Here is a 20,881-nt window from a genome sequence, read left to right on the forward strand (position 1 = left end):
TCAATATTCTGACATGTTAGTAGGACAGACCTTGTAGTGGTCATCAGCATGGAAATGAAGTGCAGTAAGGCTAAGGCACAGGGTGCAATTCAAAAGTTTCAATACTTAACTTAGAACTAGAAATTTATTGGACATTTACGTACAGTGAACTAAAATTTTTCAAAATATGATCCTTCAGCATTAAAACAGCACTGCCAGCACGTCTTCCACTGTTAGTAGCCCTTCTGGAAGGCCTTGGGCATCATGCTGTCAAGGGCTCTTGTCGAAGCCCGCCGGATGGCATTGATGGAGTTGAATCGCTTCCCTTTTAGGCCTGTCTTGAGTCGGGGGGGGGGGGGGGGGGGGGGGGAGCCAAGTTGGGGCTGTATGGTGGCTGCGGCAGTGTCATCACGCTGAACTTGACCACAACTTCGGCGGTGGCACGTAACGTGTGAGCGGGCGCATTGTGCTGATGGAGAATCCAATCACTGGGTGGATGCGGCGAACTCAATCCCTCAAGCGGTGAAGCACTCCAGCATAAAAGTCACCTGTGACAATCTGTCCATGAGCAACAAACTCCTTGTGAATCACTCCTTTACCATCAAACACACACAATCAGCATACACTTCACACACGATTTGCTCATGTGAGCTTTCTTGGGCTTCGGTGAGAACGCAGTGTGCTATTCTGAGTTTTGACGCTTTGACTCAGGATTGTACTTGTAGACCCAGGTCTCATCACCAGTAACCACTTTCTCCAGAATGTTCGGATCAACATTCAGCCGTTGGAGCATTTCCTGGCAAACAATCATGCGCCATTTCTTCTGATCCACCGACCAAGCTTTTGGCACCAGTTTGGCACACACTTTTCACATCATCAAATTCTCTATCACAATCCTCCACACCGTACTCTGACTGAGTCCCAGTTCGTCAGCAATTAATCTAGTACTAAGACAATGGACAGTGTTTAAAAGTTCCTGCACTCTCTCCACATTTTGATCCATTCGGCTTGATGATGGCCTCCCAGAGCAGTCGTCGTCTTCAACATTCCCACGGCCATCTTTGAAATGTTTGTGCCACATGAAAACCATTGCACGGGACATGGCTTCTTCCTTAAAGGCCTCTTGAATCATACCGAGAGTCTCTGTTGCGGTTTAGTTCAGTTGCATGCAAAACTTAATCGCATAACGCTGCCCCAAGTGCTGCTCCATTTTCACCTCTCCCACTTTTTGGCCAAGGTCAATGACATGCACTCACACAGCAAGCGATGCACACTTTACAGGGTTCCGGAGGCATCTGCCACAGCATCATTTCGTTCCCTGAGACCCCTCCACTACTTCCTCCACCCGGCAGAACCAGTCCGCGTGCACATCCCCACTCAGAAATGAATCAGTCTTGAAACTTCTGAATCACACCTTGTGTTGTAACCATGACTAGAACACAAATTTCTTATGATGCATCGACAGATGTAAAGGTAATATCTGGAATACCACAGGGAAGTGTGATAGGACTGTTCCTGTTTACAATATATATAAATATCTAGTTGAAAGCGTCAGATGCTCTTTAAGGCCATTCACAGATGATGCAGTTGTTTATACCAAAGTAGCAACGCTGGAAGATGATAGTAATTTGCAGAACAACCTGCAGAGACTTGATGAATGGTGCAGACTCTGGCAGTTGACCCTAAACGTAAATAAATATAGCATACTGCGCATGGGAAAAGAAATCCACTGCTGTACAGCTACACTCTTGATGACAAACAGCTGGAGACAGCGTCTACCATAAAATATCTTGGTGTAAATAACCAGAGGGACCTTAAGTGAATGACCATATAAAAGAGATAGCAGGAAAAGCAGACACCAGACTCAGATTTATCGGAAGAATCTTACGGAAATGTAGCTCATCCACGACTCTCGAGTATTGTTCATCTATCTGGGATCCCTATTAGGTAGGACTGACAGAGGAGATAGAGAAGATCCAACAGAGAGTGGCGCATTTTGTCACAGGATCATTTAGCTTGCAAGAGAGTGTTACGGAGATGGTTTATTACATTCTGAAGACTTGTTGTCTTGGCTCATTGATGTATGCTGTCATAGGTGGATGTGTTTGGCCTAAATTCACCTTAAGCTGCCACTCCTCCTCCCATCCCAAGGGCTCGCATCTCTTTTGTAAGTATGTGCTCGGCCACCATGGGTCCCCAGCTCTTGGAACACTACTTACCTGTCCACACTGCAAGTCTATGCTCCTACTATCCCTTTTTCCTCTCTGCCTTTCCATTGGGTGGTTTTCTTGGTGCTGATTGTGCTTGGGTTTGGTTTGTGATTTTGGACATTTGTTTTCTTCCCTTATAGTATCCTACAACTTTTCATTCTGTACTGTATAATCCCCATTGGTGGATATGACCTAATATTTCTTTTCCAAATATTTACAGAAGTGCATACTGTGCATAGAAAGTTTCCCAGTGTGCCATATATTCCAGTTTTTGTTCCTTTCTCTCTTTGAATCCTTCCTTTCTTGCAAATATTCTATGCCCCAAACCCAGCATTGTAGCCATTCGGTTGTGTGTGTGTAAGGCGGGTAGGGGGGGTCGTCAAGTACCTGCACAGTGGTAACCCCTAACCATGCAGGGATCATGCTGTTGGTGCTTGACCTGGAAACTCTCCATGCATGCCAAGGAGTATGTGCCCTTTGTGACTTGAGCACAGGGACTCTGGACAACAGTTAACTGGGCAGGTAACCAGTGCTGTGGTTCGATGGTGCCCATGGGGAGAACATTAATCAGAATGCGTGGCATTATGGTGGAAGACTCGCGCATGAAGCAAATTAAACTTTCTTCCTCTTGTGTCCACACAGCCCCAGCAGTCTCTTCTGGAGGTAAGGCATACTAAAACATGGAGAGACACGGCCTTAAAATGTTTCCTTCCCTGCCTACACCATGGGAGGGCTCAGAGTCAAGGAAACAAATACTCCACCAATACTTTTTTCCAGGACCAACAGGGATTCCTTTTTTACTACAAACCCACTGTTCATTGTTGAACAGCTCAAGGATAGGTTTGGGGAAGTAGGAGCAATTTAAAAAATGACATATGGCTCCCTTTTGATTGAAACAGCCTCCTCTGGTCAGTCACAGGCACTGGTTGCCTGTGAAAAGCTGGGTGACATGCCTGTAACTATAAATCCCCATAACAGTCTCAATATGGTAAGGGTATCATCTTCCATCATTGTGATCTCGGTTTACAGCCCAAGGACGAGTTGCGTGCCAGTTTGAAGTGATGGGAATGTGCGTTTTTCATCTTGGCCTTTGAATGTGACTCATTGCCTGAAAAGTTCAAGGTGGTGATATATTGAAGCGATGTGAAGCCTTATGTTCCCTCCTCATGTGATACTACAAATGCATGAGATTTGGGCATGTCTTTATGTTGCAACACCAGTCCTGTCTGTAGGGATTGCGGGCATCTGTTGCACTCACATGCTTCATGTGTCCCTCCCGCCATCTGTACCAACTGCGAGAAGAAGTATTCCCCCTGTTCACCAGACTGCACTATCTTTCAGAGAGAAAAGAAAATCCAAGAAGACCAAAACTCTTGACCAACTATCATATCAAGAGGCCAAGAAGAAATGTGATCATCTGCATTCTACACAGGCGACAGTGACATATACTATGACTATGATGACATCATCCTCTCCAGTGACTGTACCATCACCCCACGTATCTTCTACCTCAGTCCCCAGCTCATGACCAGAGAAGCAATGCCCTCCTCCAGCATCTTGTACAAGGAAGGGTTTCCTCAGGAAACTCCCTTCCCAGGGACCTGCAACAGGATGCTAACAAGTGGCAGGAGGAGCTACAGGTTGTGGGTCATAGGACTTCACTTTCCTCATCTGTCCCAGAACCTGGGGCAAACAAGCCCTCACAGTTTGTGAAATCATGTAAGGAGAAGGACAAGAAGTAGTCTTCCATGTGGGAGGAGATTCAAGTGGCCCCCGTGTAACCCAGCTCCACCCATTCTGTTGCTGTCTCTGCTTCCCTGGTGGCCCCTGTGGTCTTATATCCCCCCCCCCCCCCCCACACACACACACACACCTTGGTTCGGAAACAATGTGTACTGATGCCATACCCTCACAACAGGTGGCAGCAGGTGACCTGAGGCATGACATGCTTCCTTAGACCCTTCGTGCCAGCACAGGATACTGACAGCATGATCCTCCAGCAGAACTTTAGTGGTTTTTTCCACTACCTGGCTGACCTATGATATTCTTATGTATTTCCCTTGCTTTCTGCGTCACCCTTCAGGAAACTTAGTTCCCAGCAATGCAGACTCCTACCCCCTGCAGCTAGTGGAGCTATTTTAACAGTCGTACTGACTTTTTTTTAATAATCTTTCTGACTATGGATTGTTGGGCCTTGTTCACACATATGATCTGGTCTCTGTCTGCAGCAAACACATGCCACTTAATATGGCTTTGGAGGCAGTGGTTGTTCCTGTCAGTACATCTCTGGAATTTACTGTCTGTAATATGTATCTCCTTGTCAACAGTGAAGTGTTCCAGAACTTGTTTCCCACATTGTTTCCTCAGCTCCCTCCTGTCCTTCCTAATACCGGGTGACATCAATGTCCACAACCCTTTGTGGGATGGAACTATGACCACTGTCCCTGGTGAAGCTATCGAAAACTGTACAGATATATTTCATGTTCCTTTACTTCCCGTTTTTATTCTGGAATCATAATTATGCCTAGTTCACCTGAGAAAACTTGACTGTGCTCCTTTAACATGCCAGTGAGGCCTTTCATTTCTTCATGATTGGTTTGCTTTGGCTGAAATAGATCTATCTTAAACAATGTAAAAGTTAGTCATATGAAAGGTACCTTTTCTCAGAAACTAGTAGGGATAAAAATGTAGAAAAAATATCACTTGTAGGTCACACATTTCCAACCACTTTAACAGAGAGACTTCTAAAAATAATGATTAGTTTTAAGATAATTATTTTTGTAACAAGTGCACATAAAAATTAAAAACTGTGTACACTTTTCTATGTACGTATGTAAGGCTCTAAGCTCGTTGAGATTTACAAAATAAGAAAATCCCTGTGTTAAAATATTCAAAATACTTCAGTGAGTATACCTTGTAATTTTGAAGGTCTGGCAGGTAGAAGCTGAGGAAAAGTACACTTCATTCTTTAAAAATACAGCTTACAGGAAATATCTATTAAAGCTGTCAATGCATCCGAGCTTCATATGATGGGTTGTCTGCATCCTATTGAATCTCATCTTACTATTTCCTTTTTGCTGCTCGCCTGGGTTGTCTTACCTTTGTTTAAAGGTCTCTAATAGCTCTCTCTGAGGCCCGAAGTCTTTCTTTACCTAAATTTAAAATTTGTTTCACAGTGAAATGACCAACAATTTGTAGCAGTCCTTTCATGACTTCACCTCTTGCAATATTTCCCCGTGGGATGTTGCCACTACTTCAAAGACACGAAAATACAATGAACTAATTGACACAAATGCTGTCTTGGGAATTATGGCTCAGATTATGCTATTGGTGGACTCGTTAGGATCCTACCTGACAAATCTTTGAAAGTTTCTTTCAAGACCTCTGCTATGGTAAAAGGTATTGATGGTTTGTGAATAAATTTCTCACCATTTTGCTTGCTCTGTTGTATTTGTACCATGAATCACTTCCTGGACGACAAAGGTCATGAATAGGTTTAACGTCTGTTGAAGAGAGGTGAAACAAAACCACACACACAGCTTTTCTCATGTCTTCTACTCTATTAAGATTTTGTCTGATTACCATGCCATAATAATTTTGAATTTTATCCATGACAGACTCTGTGAGTCTATTCTCACCATCCAATCCTCTGCCATCATCCAATTTCTTTCCCTTGTGTGGAGTTTTCAGTTGTCACAACCTCATACCCATTCGCTTGTGTACGTGACCTATGCACTCCAGTTCAGTGACAGCTATATTTTCTCTGTATAACTTAGCTTTCTCAACTGTTTTGAAAGCTTTCGAACCCCCACATCATATATGATTGCCCTCAGAGGCATTTGAGTCAATAAACCATATTTCAGTCTGAGAACTGTTTCCAGTTCAGTGACATAATATCTGCTTTGTGCAATTCTATGGGGCAATCTCCGATTCCACAGCAAGGCATAATCTGGTCTACAGAACCTCTAGAACATAAGCAGTATACTGTTTTTTTATTTATTAATATATTGTTCTACAAGGAACTAACAGCAGAATCAGTTAACATCATAATCTTGTTGCTCCTATTAACACTTGTGTCACCGCAGTACCCTTAAATGCAGTAATATCGTCTTTGCCTTCATTTATAATCTTTAATGTTTCACCACAATAATGTAACTTCACCGGTTGCATCAATAACCATTCCACAGCTAAAATCATGGGCAGTCCCAACCCAGGCAACTTCAATGTCGAAACATCATAAGTTCGCACTCCTTTATTCTTCAGAACAACCAAAATTTGGTCTTTCAGAACTTACTCTACATATCTACAGCAACAGAAGTGCAGACTGTTTCAGCAGTTTTTTTCATCTCTGCCATCCTGCACCCAGTACTATAGTGAATGTGGCAGTCACCTCTGTGTCCATATTTTTGTATCTCCCTCAGAAGCCATTACAATGTGATATTCTATTACGGCCATCCCACTTTTGGCTATCGTTTCTTTTATCTTCATTTAGCCTCACTTCCATGTTCTCTCCAATGTCTATTTGTTGTCCTCTGTGTTTGGCTGCTATGTTTTGTTTTGCTGCCATGTTTTCGTTGCTGTGTTTCGTCCAACATATACGGATGTCCTAAAGCTGATTTAATAGCTTCTACATCATCCTTTGAAATAGCTATAAGTTATTCCTGTACTGCCACTGGCAGCTTACATATTATTAATGATATTATTACTTCTGTGCTAATTGGCTTATCCAATTACAAGTTTCTTTCATACAGGTCCTGAAAAAATTGCTTCAGATTTCTGTCACTTTTTTGTTATATCTTCTGCCTTGATACAGGCTATTCAGAATGCAGTTTTGTTTCACTGATGATTAGCATTGATTTAAGAATATTCTTTGTAACTCAGCATATTCTTTACATTTGTGACCATTTATGGTTTTCAGGTGTCCACTTCTACTTCCATATGAGATGTTACATGTCATATCTTCTTGTGATAATTCCACAGCTGGTCAGGGTAGTCTACTGAATGTCTTCTTCCATTCAAATCAGAATTTCTGAAATTTAAATTGCTGAATACTTCTTTGCTCTTTACTACCGCTAGGTAGTTCCCTACAACACCACCATCTCTCACACCACTCTCTGTGTGCTGTCTGATCCTTGTTGCACTGTCCCCGAGACAACAAATACAGCATCCATATGATTCATGCACGTCTTCTGTTTATTTATTTTGATCCAACATCAACTGATTGGCTGGCACTTTTATCTACACAACTTTTTCTAAATTTAGTCGAGAGAACAGAGTTACATATATGGACTATACATAAAAAAAATTTGTTATTACCATACTTAGATTACGGAATCTCAAGTTTGTAACACAGTATTCATATCTGACATTCAAATATATACAGTTTGTGACACAGTCTAAGAACTGACATTACATACATTTTTAGATAGATGGTCTTCCATCATACGAGTGTACTAAATCTAGAAACTCCTCTATTGAATATACAGGATTGTTTAGGAGCCATAATTTTAATTTCATTTTTAGTTTTGTAATGGGCAATTTGGAGATATGAGGATGGAAGCAATTTAGTAGTTTTATGCCTGCATAGTGAGGGCTTTTCTCATAAAGTGTTGTTCTATGAGAGATGATGTGGGGTCTCTCTCTACCTCTAGTGTTGGGATTGTGTATTTCTTTATTAAGTGTTTTGTTACTGTTTACTGCCATAATGATTTTCTTCAGCACATACAGGTTATGAACAGTTAGTATTTTAAATTCTTTAAACAAATTTCTGCAGGACTCCCTGGCTCATCCCATAACTTAGATGGGATTCAAATAGTGCAAAATATATTTGCCTCAGAGTGGTGATGTTACAAAAAGGTGTCAAGTGTTCTTAGGACATATATGGTAGTACATAGCTTTTTGCAAATATCATTCACATGATCAGACCAGTTTAACTCTGCATCAAGTGTCAGGCCAAGAAATTTGGTCAAGTATTGTTTTTTAATGTATTCGTCACCCATTAAGATTTGGTTTTCATGAGTTTGTTGCCTCCCAAGATCAAATTCAATATAGACAGATTTATTTGTGTTTAATTTTAGTTTGTTTTCATTAAAATACTGCAGAATTAAGCCTGCTGCAGTATTGAATTCCACTTCGAGCTGTGAATAGCTTGGATTGCAGCATATTAACGTGGTATCATCTGCATATAAGATAGCCGTTGCATAGTTTGTTATGGACTGAATATCATTTACACAAATAATAAAAAGAAGTGACCCCTGTGGAATACCAAAATTTATGTCAGTGGTGTTTGCTTTGTATGCTCCCTCTGTAGTGCTAATAGACACAAACTGTTTCCTATTTGTCAAGTAGGACCTCATCAGATTATGGTCTGTGCCTCGAATGCCATAGTTCCACAGTTTGTCCAGCAATATGGTCATATCAACACAGCCAAACGCTTTTTGTAAGTCCAGAAAGATGCCACATACATGTTCTTTATTATCTATTGCTTGAGTGACACCTTCGATTAAGTTGGATGCTGCTGTAAGGATCCAGTTTAGAAACTTCGCCATTCAATTTCTTTAAGTGCTTTACACTGGAATCAATCCAGCTGCACATGTCTGTTTACATATTGATTATCCATGTTCTGGCTTCCGTAAGTTGTCTGTCACAATCTTCTACCTGCTGATGTACACACGTCATTAGTTCTCGTATTTCCAGTGTATTCATCGTATATTTTACCGATCTTGAATTTCAGCTCTGGCTTCATGTGATCCAGCTTCTCATATTGATTTTGGAGCCTTTCATTAAACTCTTGAAGTCCTACAGCGAGGTCTTTAGGCCTACAGGTTTTCTTAACCTCATCTGTGAATACCTCTTGCACTTTGTAACGTCACACCCACTTTCCTCTTCATTTATTAGCAAATGAGATCGGTACTCTAAAAATGTAAATCCTGTCACGTTCGCCATGTAAGCAGCCCAGTTGGGAGAATATGAGGAAAAGCGTCTGCGGGAGCTATTACTTTACAATCTCTTCCTTGTTTCACTTCCTCAATACAGGAATGTTTGTCTAACGACGGTGGCGTAAACCACCTACCTGACGCTTCAGTGTGTACTGCATCTCCCTCTGTAAATAGGCTCAAATGGCTCTGAGCACTATGGGACTCAACATCTTAGGTCATAAGTCCCCTAGAACTTAGAACTACTTAAACCTAACTAACCTAAGGACATCACACACACCCATGCCCGAGGCAGGATTCGAACCTGCGACCGTAGCAGTCCCGCGGTTCCGGACTGCAGCGCCAGAACCGCTAGACCACCGCGGCCGGCTCTGTAAATAGGCTGAAATGTTTCAACATAGTACGAAAGTTTGTCACAGAGATAACACCAATTTAAAAAAAGGCAGTTCTGGTAATATCAGCTCTTTCCTGAAAACTGTTCTTTCACGAGGTTGCAGTGTTCAAACTAGTCTCGTACGTAAATCGGAATAACTTTCACAGCCAAAGAACGCAAGTCTGTCGATCGTTTTCTCGTGAACATTATCAAATTTTTCCTTTTCTTATAAACATTTAATTTTATTCTAAATTTCAAGAACTCAGTCACGATCGGCATGTAAAGTCTCTTTTACATGATGGACGTTCTTGTCTCAATTAACCACTCGAGACAAGTGACACAACTGCAGCACCCGTGGCGTTTTGTTCCTACGCTGACTCTCGTCTGCCTCGAGTGGCTATTCTTGACTCCAAGTCAGCGTCGAAACTGGGTATTTTGTGAGAGCTGCCTGCTGTGTAGTTTGGCACCTCAAGGTGAAAGTGATGTTATGAGAGAAAAAACTGAAATATAGTATCAAAATGTTGGAACAAGCAAAATAACCTAAAAGTTTTCTGGCGACATATAGATGATACTTTTGTAGCGTGCCTCCACTGCATCGAGGAACTGTCACGCTTTTTGTGGCATCTGAATTCAATCCACGAGGATCTCAAACCGACGATGGAAGTGGAGAAGGGTGGCTGTCTGCCTTTTCTGGACGTCTTGCCCAGTTGGAAAATGGCTGTATCCTTGGGGCGCTGCGTCTATCATAGCTCACACATACAGACCTGTGCTTTCAGGTGTCTAGCTACTGCCATCCGCCACAAATTGTGGGCGCCCTCTGAAAGTTTGTGCACCAGGTACTTGTTGTGTCAAAGAGAAAGCCTTATGAAGGAGCTAGAACATCTAAAATCTGTGTTCAAAGATAATGAATATTCTCCACATTAGATCAGCACAGCTTTAACGAGGGAGAAACGCGACCAAGCACATGAGCAAGAGGAGGAGTGTTTCAAGTTAGCGTGTTTCTCCACTATGTCGGCAATATTTATTCGAAATAAGGAAACATTATATCAAAGATTGTGTCCTACTCAGTTCGGTAAAGGACGATCGGGGATTGCAGAGGGCTGGACTCTACAGAATACCCTGACAGTGTGGCAAAGCCTACAACTGGTCCGATAATACGTACAGAACGTGAGAGATGCGTGGATCAGAATCGCCACAATGGCCTTTCGTAGCCCAGCCATAGCTGAGCATTGTATTGCCACAGGACGCTCTATGGATTATTCTGCCACGGAAATCTTGGCCTCGACGATATCCTTCTGGGATTCAATTAGTAGGGAATCAGTGAAAATACGTTTGGTGGGAAATCTTATTAATCGTGATGGTGGCGTTCATCAGGATAGGGCGTGAGACCCGGCCATTTCTTTCATATCTGCAGAAAGGAAACATTTTATACTAGTGACACGTCTAGTGACAGTTAGTTTCATTAATTTGACGCCTGAATTTTAACTCTTGAAGCCGTCATTCCGACAGAGAGCGCGCCTGTAATGTCTCATTATGCACGCACCTGCGTGCCACGATATTCGAAGAGGGCGCGAAACACAACTGAAGTCGCTCATGTAGCAGCTGCCTTAGCGCATACGTTGTCGCGTCAATTTTTGGTATAAAGGTGCGACATGAACAAACAATCTCCCATGCAAAACACTCGTAAATACCGAAATCTCGTGGCAAGAAGTCGACGTCATCCCTCTGAAATACCGAAACTTCTTAGATTGATAAAAGAGTGTATTAACGACCTAAGCAAAATCTATAGTGGGTATTCTTGTAAAAGTGCATATGATAAATTCTCTACAGCCCTGAGAACTGAAAGAATGGGTAAGTAGTGGGACAAAGTTAGTGTGGCCCCTAGTACCGTTATCCAAGATGGCGGCAATGACGTCATCCAAGAAGGCGGCCTGTAGACTTGGCAACAGGGCATGAGTCATCCGAGATGGCGGCTGTGACATCAGTTGATGACACAAGTACCATTATCCAAGATGGCGGGAAAGTGCCACACGCCCCTGGCATGAAGTTCAAATTCTATCAGGACAATGGAACACACCACAGCTACATCCACTAACCTAAGAAAATGGTGGGAAAAAAGGCAGTTGGGCTACCTCCACAACCTAAGTCACCCAACCACCACCTCTTCCTAGGAAATTGTGGGGAAGAGACTGGGCCTGTCCTGGACATACGTCTTTACTTGAACAATTTGAGGCAGTACCTCCACACAGCGTGTTCACCAAGGGATCTGGAGTCCAACTGACCCAGTAAACAGTACTGCCACCAGAGGGCACTGTCATCCCTCTTGTGACATAATCCAAGATGGCGGTCTGGGGTGGTAGAAAAGGACGCAACTATTGCTGGACATAAGTCTTTATTTTGCATAGAGTCTTTATTTAAACAATTAGAGGCAGTACTGCCATCAAATGTGTTCAGTACGAGGTCTGGAGTCCAACAAACCTAGTACACAGTACCGCCACCAGAAGGCGCTGTCATGCCTTCCGTGACTTAATCTAAGATGGCGCTCTGGAGGGGGAAAAATTAGGCGAAAATGACTCAACCTGTGGTGGTCTGCTGGAGAGAGGAAGGGGTGTACTTTATTTATTTTTGGAACAATTTCTTTAGGGACGGATTTCACATAGTTTATTTATTACACTGATACAAAACACACACTCTGACATGCTTGGGGTCACTATTCACAGCCTACAGACCAGCAAACTACCCGTAAATGATCGAAATAACGCATGTTAAATGCTCTGCAGACTCGCTCACTAATTTTAAACTGTCCACATGGTGCACTACACAGCACACAGACATGCAAACTACTCGTAAATTATCAAAATAATGCAGTACACTGATGTACAGACACGAAATCAACTCACAAATTACTGAAATAATACATATATAACGCTCCACCAACATGATCACAACGCTTAAACAGCCGAAAATAATACACTGCACGAACACTCAGTGCACATAAAAAACGCTTTCGAACTATAGTCAATGACAACGAATCAGAGGCTCCAACACACACACTTGTTGACGCCACCATGAGCCACCACCCCTGCCGAGCCACACACATGTGACTGTTCGGGTTCTGCAAGCATGATGTGGGGGCTCCCTTTCATACTTGACACATGAGAAATTCCTATCAAAAATATGTGTTCACCTAGGCACCATTGCTGACGCAATGATGCATAGCTGCAGTGCAGGTCCAGCACCAAGAGAGATGTGTGCATAGCAGCTAAAAGGTTCGAAATGTTATACTGACGTCACAGGTCGCACTATAGAAACATGATCGACTGCAATCTGAACTGGACAGTCCGTTCGTCACTGAATTTACTCGTCAAACTGCTGCTAGTGTGGGAGCACCATTTGCTATTGTTTTCTGCAAACGAGAGTTTCATTGGCTAAAAACTATTTTTCCTTTTCACAGATCGCCATATTGCATAAGAGCCCTACATATCATCAAATACGGAAAGACTCTTACTCAGTTACACTATTCTGCCACTGAGGACAGGAGTGAAGACCAGACACAAACAAAGACCTATTTGCAGAGCGATTCACCCTCGCAGAAATCCGTTCCATTGCTTCCCAGAATAGCACAGGCCGCTTTCTCTTCCTCACGATCCTAACTGGACATTCGAGTTGCATCTAGCTGTGCTTACCTGCCCAGCATGGCTGACGCATCAGTGTGAAATGTGCATGCATAGCTACACACCATTGCAAGGGCATCTAAAAAGGCTCTCAATGTTATACTGATGTCACATACCTATGTAAAATAAGAGCCAAGTCAACCTCTCGGAAATTCTATAGTGTCCCAGAAATAGGTAACACTCGCTTTTGTTGGAGCTTTCGTGATGTCTCAGATTGTATGCATGGAAATTCTTGCCCTAACAGAACCTATTTACGAAAATAGCGCAGAATAACATCGAATGCATTCTTCCTGGCAGTCCTAACATGGCACCTCATCCATCATATGTTACCCTTCGCGCTTTCAACAATCGCAAACTTTCTCACCGCTATGTAGAGACTCCTATATCCCAGCACAAAGGATGTCTTGTGAACGAATGGGGCATTATGATTGGCTCTTATCGAATTTACCCGCAAATTACTGATGCCGCTGGTGTGGAAGCCCTGTCTGCGTGTTTTGTTTCTTCCTGTAGACCAGACTTTCAGTGGAAAAAACTATTTTATGCAGATCGCCATATTGTACCAACAATTAAACCTTGCAAAGCGTCCTATGTATAGTCAAATATGGATAGACTCTTACTCAATTACATTGCTCTCCCACTGAGGACAGGAGCTTGAATATTAGAGAGTGAAACCAATCTCCAACCCAGCAATATATCACTGCTTACTGTGTCGATGTAGTAAACATACAATTCGTATCCTGTGCCATACAAAATACTAGTTTAGATGGACTCCGGACCTTGTGGGGGACACATTTGATGGCGGCACTGCCTCTAATTATTTAAATAAAGACTGCATGCAAAATAAAGACTTATGTCCAGCACCAATTGAGTCCTTTTCCCGCCATTTTCCCCACCACAAACCGGCATCTTTGATTATGTCACAGGAGGGATGACAGTGCCCTCTGGTGGCAGTACTGTTTACTAGGTCAGTTGGACTCCGGGTCCTTTGGTGAACACAATGGATGGAGCTACTGCCTCAAACTGTTCAAATAAAGACATACGTCCAGCACAGGCTGAGTCCTTTTCCCGCCATTTTCACCGACCCCAGACCGCCATCTTGGATTACATCACGGAACGGATGACAGCACCCTCTGGTGCAGTACTATGTACTAGGTCAGTTGAACTCCAGACCACATGGTGAACACACTTGATGGTGATACTGCCTCTAATTGCCTAAATAAAGACTGAAAATAAAGACATGTCCAGCACAGGCCAAGTCCCTTTCCTGCCATTTCCTAGGAAGAGGTGGTGGTTGGGCGACTTAGGTTAGTGGAGGTAGCCCAAGTGCCTTTTTTGCTGCCATTTTCTTAGGTTAGTGGAGATAGCCATGGTGTGTTGCATTGTCCTGATGGAATTTGAAATTCTCGCAACAGTGGCATGGCAGAGGGGCGTGGCACTTTGCCGCCATCTTGGAAAACGGTGCTTGGGGTCACACAAACTTTGTCTCACTACTTGGCTGTAGTGTCATCAAAACATTTCAAAACATATACATTTATTTTCTCTTCAAAATGTATATTTCAGACACATAAAACTCTGTATAGAACGCAATAAATAGTGCCTTTTTGGTTTATCCTTTGTATCTTGTTTTCTTGCTATGAACTAAATAACACAGAAAATTATTTTTTGTCCAATAATTCTGATTTTTTCGCTGCTAATTTTCATTAAAACGTGGTTGTTTATTTACCTTCTTATTTATTCATAGTGTAGGCCTTTTCTGTGTGAAATGTGAATACATTTCTGCTTTCTCTCTCTCTCTGTCTCTCTCTCTCTCTCTCTCTCTCTCTCTTTCTCATCTCTTTTGTGAGTATAATACCAAGGTCTCATGCAACAGTTTTTCAATATTTCAAGAAAACAAAGCAAACAACACGATAAAAATTAAGAAAATACCAAAGCATTAAATCAATTTCTATAATAGTGTGAGCTCTGTCAGAATAGTGTTGGGGTCTAGACGTGATGCTGGCGGGTCCTCATCTGGACATCGGTTGCACTGTTGGTGGTGACTGGAATTATATGTCGAACCGTAAGTAAAACATCACTGGTTATACAGTCCTTTATGCATACTAGGTGCAGATGTATGATCATTGCTGGTGGGAAGGTTGTGGTCCCCAGTGTCATTATTGACCACAGAAGCGTAGCAAACTGAAGTCAGCAATAGGCTCCCAAGGAGGCAATGCGTGTTAGCAGCGACAGTTCACAGTATGTACGAAGTTGAAGGTATATGTCCACACTGGACGGAGGATGGCAGTAATGTGGAACCACAAGGAACGATGATCAGAGACAGTGTAACTGGGTAGCTAACGACGGAGGCTGGAATGCGCGACCTATCGAGAAGGGGTCACCAGTAGATGGAAGTAACCCAGTAGGTGACCCATTGGTGTAGAAATGACAAGTCATCTGCATACGAACTCCTGCCCAGGTGGGCGACTGCAGTTACTGGAGTCGATGTTCGTAGAAGATGGCTGTCAGCTTAATCGCGAACTGGAAGTGGTCTTCATCTCGAAGTTACTAGCTAGTGTAGACTGTATTTTTCGGCATCACGTACACACCTGGATACTTTCTGGGAACATCTGAGAGAGAGAGAGAGAGAGAGAGAGAGAAAGATAAAGAGTCTCATTTGAGTAGTATTTATACGAGACAGGCTGGTTGGCAGCGCTTTAGACTAGAAATCATTCCATGTTGGAACCCTCATCCGTCTCTACGAAGCAATGGTGACTTCATTCGATCTCCTTTTCTCGTCCTGTCAGGTTTTCTGTACGCCCTGCCAATGCTGTAAGATGTCCTAATTTCAGCCTTCAGAAGCAGTGGCGGGCTTATTCTGCAGCGTTGGCGTACTGATTAAGCGGTCTTACACTCTGAATGAGCTATCTTACTCCATAGTGCTCGGTCAACTGGACGACGGCACCTCTCCTCCTATGTTGTCGTTTTTATTCGTCGACGCCGGAACAGTTCACCGCCCCGGACTACATGGTTGTGCAGCAACAGGGTAACTTGTAATGTTAACGGTCACCGCGACCGCCTCCGTAGCGTAGCTGTAGCGTTATCGCCTACCATGCAGGGGGCCCGGGTTCGATTCCCGGCAGGGGACTGGATGTTGTGTGTGTCCTTCATCATCATTTTCATCATTATTGACTCGCAAGTCGCCGATGTGGCGTCAACTAGAAAGAACTTGCAATATGACGGCCGAACTCCCCCGAATGGGGCCTCCCGGCTAACAATTCCATACGATCATTTCATTTCAACCGTCCTCGCCACGGGTGCCTGTTTCCGCGCATACGCAGTCCGCAGTGTACTCGGAAATTCAGAACCCCACACCCGCCACAATCTATGTGTTATTGACATCACAGACGCACTCGTGACGTGGTTGTCTTCTGATTTACACTCAGGCACGAAATGCGCACGCACTTCGAGTAGCCGATTTTGACCAGGAAGTCAGCAGTGTAAAATGGACTTAATACAAACTTTTCACAAATAATTCTTATTAAACGTGTCACTGTTCGAACACGTCGCTCACCAGCAAATAACTCCCTTTCTATCGCTTAAATAAATCTTTTAACATCACGTTCCGCTCCGTGCTCAGACGAAAGAGCCAAGCTTCTCCATCCGTCTTTCTCATGGGATCCCAGTAACATATGAATTCGCGCAGCAACCACCACCGATCGCGCACCGAAGAAATAAACGCCGCTCTAACTGTGCAGCTTACAAGGTCTATAACGGGCGGAGGAGATCAGTATACAACATAAATGGCGTAAATTTAACAACCACAGCACAGCGTTGGACCGTTTGCTTCCTAAGCCCTTGCTGTATGTGCCACTGACTCCGTCTCAGTACCACTGACGTTTCCAGTGGCACATTAAATACCATGGCTGGAACCGACGAAGGGTGAAATGAGGTGATATTTTCAGATGATTCCCCGTTCGATGTAAATTATCATGCTGAACATCGGCTCTTCTGGAAAGAATAGGGACCACATTGTCATGTCCGAGGAGGAGGAGGAGAGTAGCGTAGAGTTTAACGTCCCGTCGACATCGAGGTCATTAGAGACAGCTCGGACTGGGGAAAGATAAGGAAGGAAATCGGCTGTGCCCTTTCCAAAGAACTATGCCGTCATGTGCCTTAAGCGATTTAAGAAAATAATATAAAACCTAAATGAAGATGGCCGGACTCGGGGTTGAACCGCCGTCCTCCCAAATGTGAGTCTTGTTTACTAACCACTGTGCTACCTCGCTCGGTGCCAAGTCCGAAATGTAATGGAATGTGACTATCACAGTGGACGTGGAGACATGTTAGACTTTTCCAAGGTTTTCATTTCCACAGATAACAACGCACATTTCCATTAAAGCCTCCACGATGATGAGATGCGAAAGCGAGTACACATTATCTGAATGGCCTGGTCTGTGTATGTCCTGCAAATCGCATTCAGGGGGAAGTGGAACAATATTCCTGCAGAACTGCGAGTTTCAGTGTCTTGGAGAAAGTCTCAGACGTACTCCAGTAATAATAATAATAATAATAATAATAATAATAATAATAATAATAATGTATTCTTTGACAATTTTGTACAGTTACATAAACGAGTGTCCGTACCTTAGCTGAGTGGTCAGCGCGTGTGACTGTCATGCAGTGGGCCCAGTTTCGATTCCTGGCTGGGTCTGAGAATTTCTCCGCTCGGAGACTGGCTGTTGTGCTGTCCTCATCATCATTTCATCATCATCGACTCGCAAGACGCCAGTGTGGCGTCAGCTGGGAAGATTTGCATCTCGGCGGCCGAACTTCCCCCAAGTCACTTTCTTTTAATGTGTGTGAAATCTTATGGCACTTAACTGCTAAGGTCATTGGTCCCTAAGCTTACACACTACTTAACCTAAATTATCCTAAGGACAAACACAAACACCCATGCCCGAGGGAGGACTCGAACCTCCGCCGGGACCAGCCGCACAGTCCATGACTGCAGCGCCTAAGACTGCTTGGCTAATCCCACGCGGCCAAGTCACTTTCTAATGGAGTATATAATCTGACACACAGACTGCAGATAATAGCACGTGGAAGCTGTTTCTGGGCGATTTAGTGTTGGTAACTTATTTCATTATCTCTGTTGCTTTTTTTGAATGTTAAAAAACCGTTCTTCAAGACCTATTTTTCTCCACAACAGAATGCCATACTGTAACAGGAAAAGCATATTTAAATAGTAAACATATAATACTTATTCAGTTTACAGTAGGCCCTAAGCATTTTAGGACGTGCTGGTAACAGCGTTTACCCAGCCGTTTGTTCAATACTTCAAAATGTTTATCCTATATTAAATGCCCACCTAATCATTCTCTTTGAAAACTTGTGTAAGGTTTCATTGGAATCTTCCTGGCTGTGTTACCGCGCCATCATGTAAAATACTTAAATTAACCGACGTTTCGGCCATGTTCGAGCGGTCAGTCTCAGAGCGTAGAATGGCTTGGTATGAAAAGGAGGGTTACATCAATATGTTGCGTTTCTACCAGTGTCGCAACACAACCGACGACGATTTTTTTTAAATTTTGACGCTGAGCACAGAAACCTACATACATGGACGAGCCAAAGCATTATTCCCACCCGTTTAAAATAGCGTGTTGGTCCAACTCTGGATTCTGCGTGGCATGGATTCGACAAATTCTTAGTTCGTTTCTGGAGATGCGTGGCACAAGATGTTTACACACCGGTCACGCAAATCCTGTGAATTACTGGCTGATGGTTTGTTGGTGCAGAACTGCTGCCTGGTGGCATCCCAGATGTGGTGCATCGGGCTCACGCCATGCCAATTTGGTAACCGAGACATCAATATGAGTTTACTGTCATGCTCCTCAAGCTACTGTAGCACAGTGACACAGACAGTTATCCTGCTGAAAAATGCCACCCCCTCCGCGCAAGACATCAAGCCCGAAGGCATGCAAGTGGTCCGGATAATGTTCATGTAGTAAACAGCTGTAATGGCGCCTTCGACTACTACCACAGGCCCCATGGAAGCCCAGCTGAAAGTCCGTAATAGCATCAAATTGCCCCCACTTGCCTGCGTTCGTGGCGGGATGAATGTTTTGAGCTTGTGGTTCTCCCGGTTGACGGTGTATCCGGACACGACCATTGACTTGGCGTAACAAGAAGCGTGATTTCATCCGGCCAGGTGACACGGTTCGTAATTGACAATGCCGTTGGCTCAACATGATGACACGTAGGGGTCCTCTGCTGCGGAACTACATGTTCAACAATGTGAGCAAAACAGTGTGCTCCAAAATACTTGTGCCTGCACCAGCATTGTGCTCTGTCGTCTGCAACAGATCGCCACCTATTCTGCTTAACAAAGAGGGCAAGCACCGACATAAAAAAAAAATGTGTGTGAAATATTATGGGACTTAACTGCCAAGGTCATCAGTCCCTAAGCTTACACACTACTTAACCTAAAGTATCCTAAGGACAAACACACACACCCATGCCCGAGGGAGGACTAGAACCTCCGCCGGGACCAGTCGCACAGTCCATGACTGCAGCGCCTCAGACCGCTCGGCTTATCACGCGCGGCGCCTCGACATCCACGTTCTGTCTAGTCGCCTACTCGTTGCAGCCGTTCAACCATTTTCTATAGATACTCATGACTGTAGCACGCGAATAACCAATCACTTTCGCCGTTTCCGAAATACTCGTTCCTAGGCGCCAGGCTGTAACAATTGGCCCTTAGTCAAAGTGACTTATGTCAGTAGCTTTTCCACTTGGTGGTCGAATAGTCGCTATAATAAGTCCCCAATCGTCTCTAATCCGATTCCATACTTTCTTGGACTCACGTTACAAAACTGCAATGCAACGTACGATTGTTCCCCAGCAATTTACGAACAGACGTGCATATTAAACTTCTTTAGATAAGTGTTCTTGGTGGCTGGTTGATTTGGGAGTGGGGACCAAAAAGCGAGGTAATCGGACCCCATCGGATTAGGGAAGAAGTCGACCGTAACCTTTCTTAGCAACCATCCAGATGTTTGCCTGAAGCGATTTAGGGAAATCACGGAAAACCTGCCGGCCGGTGTGGCCGAGCGGTTCTAGGCACTTCAGTCTGAAAGCGCGCGACCGCTCCGGTCGCAGGTTCGAATCCTGCCTCGGGCATGGATTTGTGTGATGTCCTTAGGTTAGTTAGGTTTAATTAGTTCTTAGTTCTAGGGGACTGATAACCGCACATGTGAAGTCCCATAGTGCTCAGAGCCATTTGATTTTTGCACAGAAAACCTAAATAAGGATGGCCGGACGCGGGTTTGAACCGTCGTGCTGGCCAGAGTGGCCGAGCGGTTCTAGGCGCTACAGTCCGTAACCGCGCGACCGTTATGGTCGCAGGTTAGAATCCTGCCTGGGGCATGTATGTGTGTGATGTCCTTAGGTTAGTTAGGTTTAAGTAGTTCAAAGTTCTAGGGGACTGATGACCACAGCAGTTAAGTCCCATAGTGCTCAGAGCCATTTGAACCATTTTTTTGAACCGTCGTCCTCCGGAATGCGAGGCCAGTGTGCTAACCACTGCGTCACCTCGCTCGGTAGTGATCTGGTGCTAACACCTGCCTCCATTAACAAACTTCTCTGAAAACTTGTTTGGAGAGCACGCTGACCGTCAAGCACAATAACTCGTTTATCCCAACTTGGGTTAACACGAGTGTGTTTCGAAATGAG

This window comes from Schistocerca cancellata, chromosome 4 (genome assembly GCF_023864275.1).
Source record: "Schistocerca cancellata isolate TAMUIC-IGC-003103 chromosome 4, iqSchCanc2.1, whole genome shotgun sequence".
Lineage (NCBI taxonomy): Eukaryota > Metazoa > Arthropoda > Insecta > Orthoptera > Acrididae > Schistocerca > Schistocerca cancellata.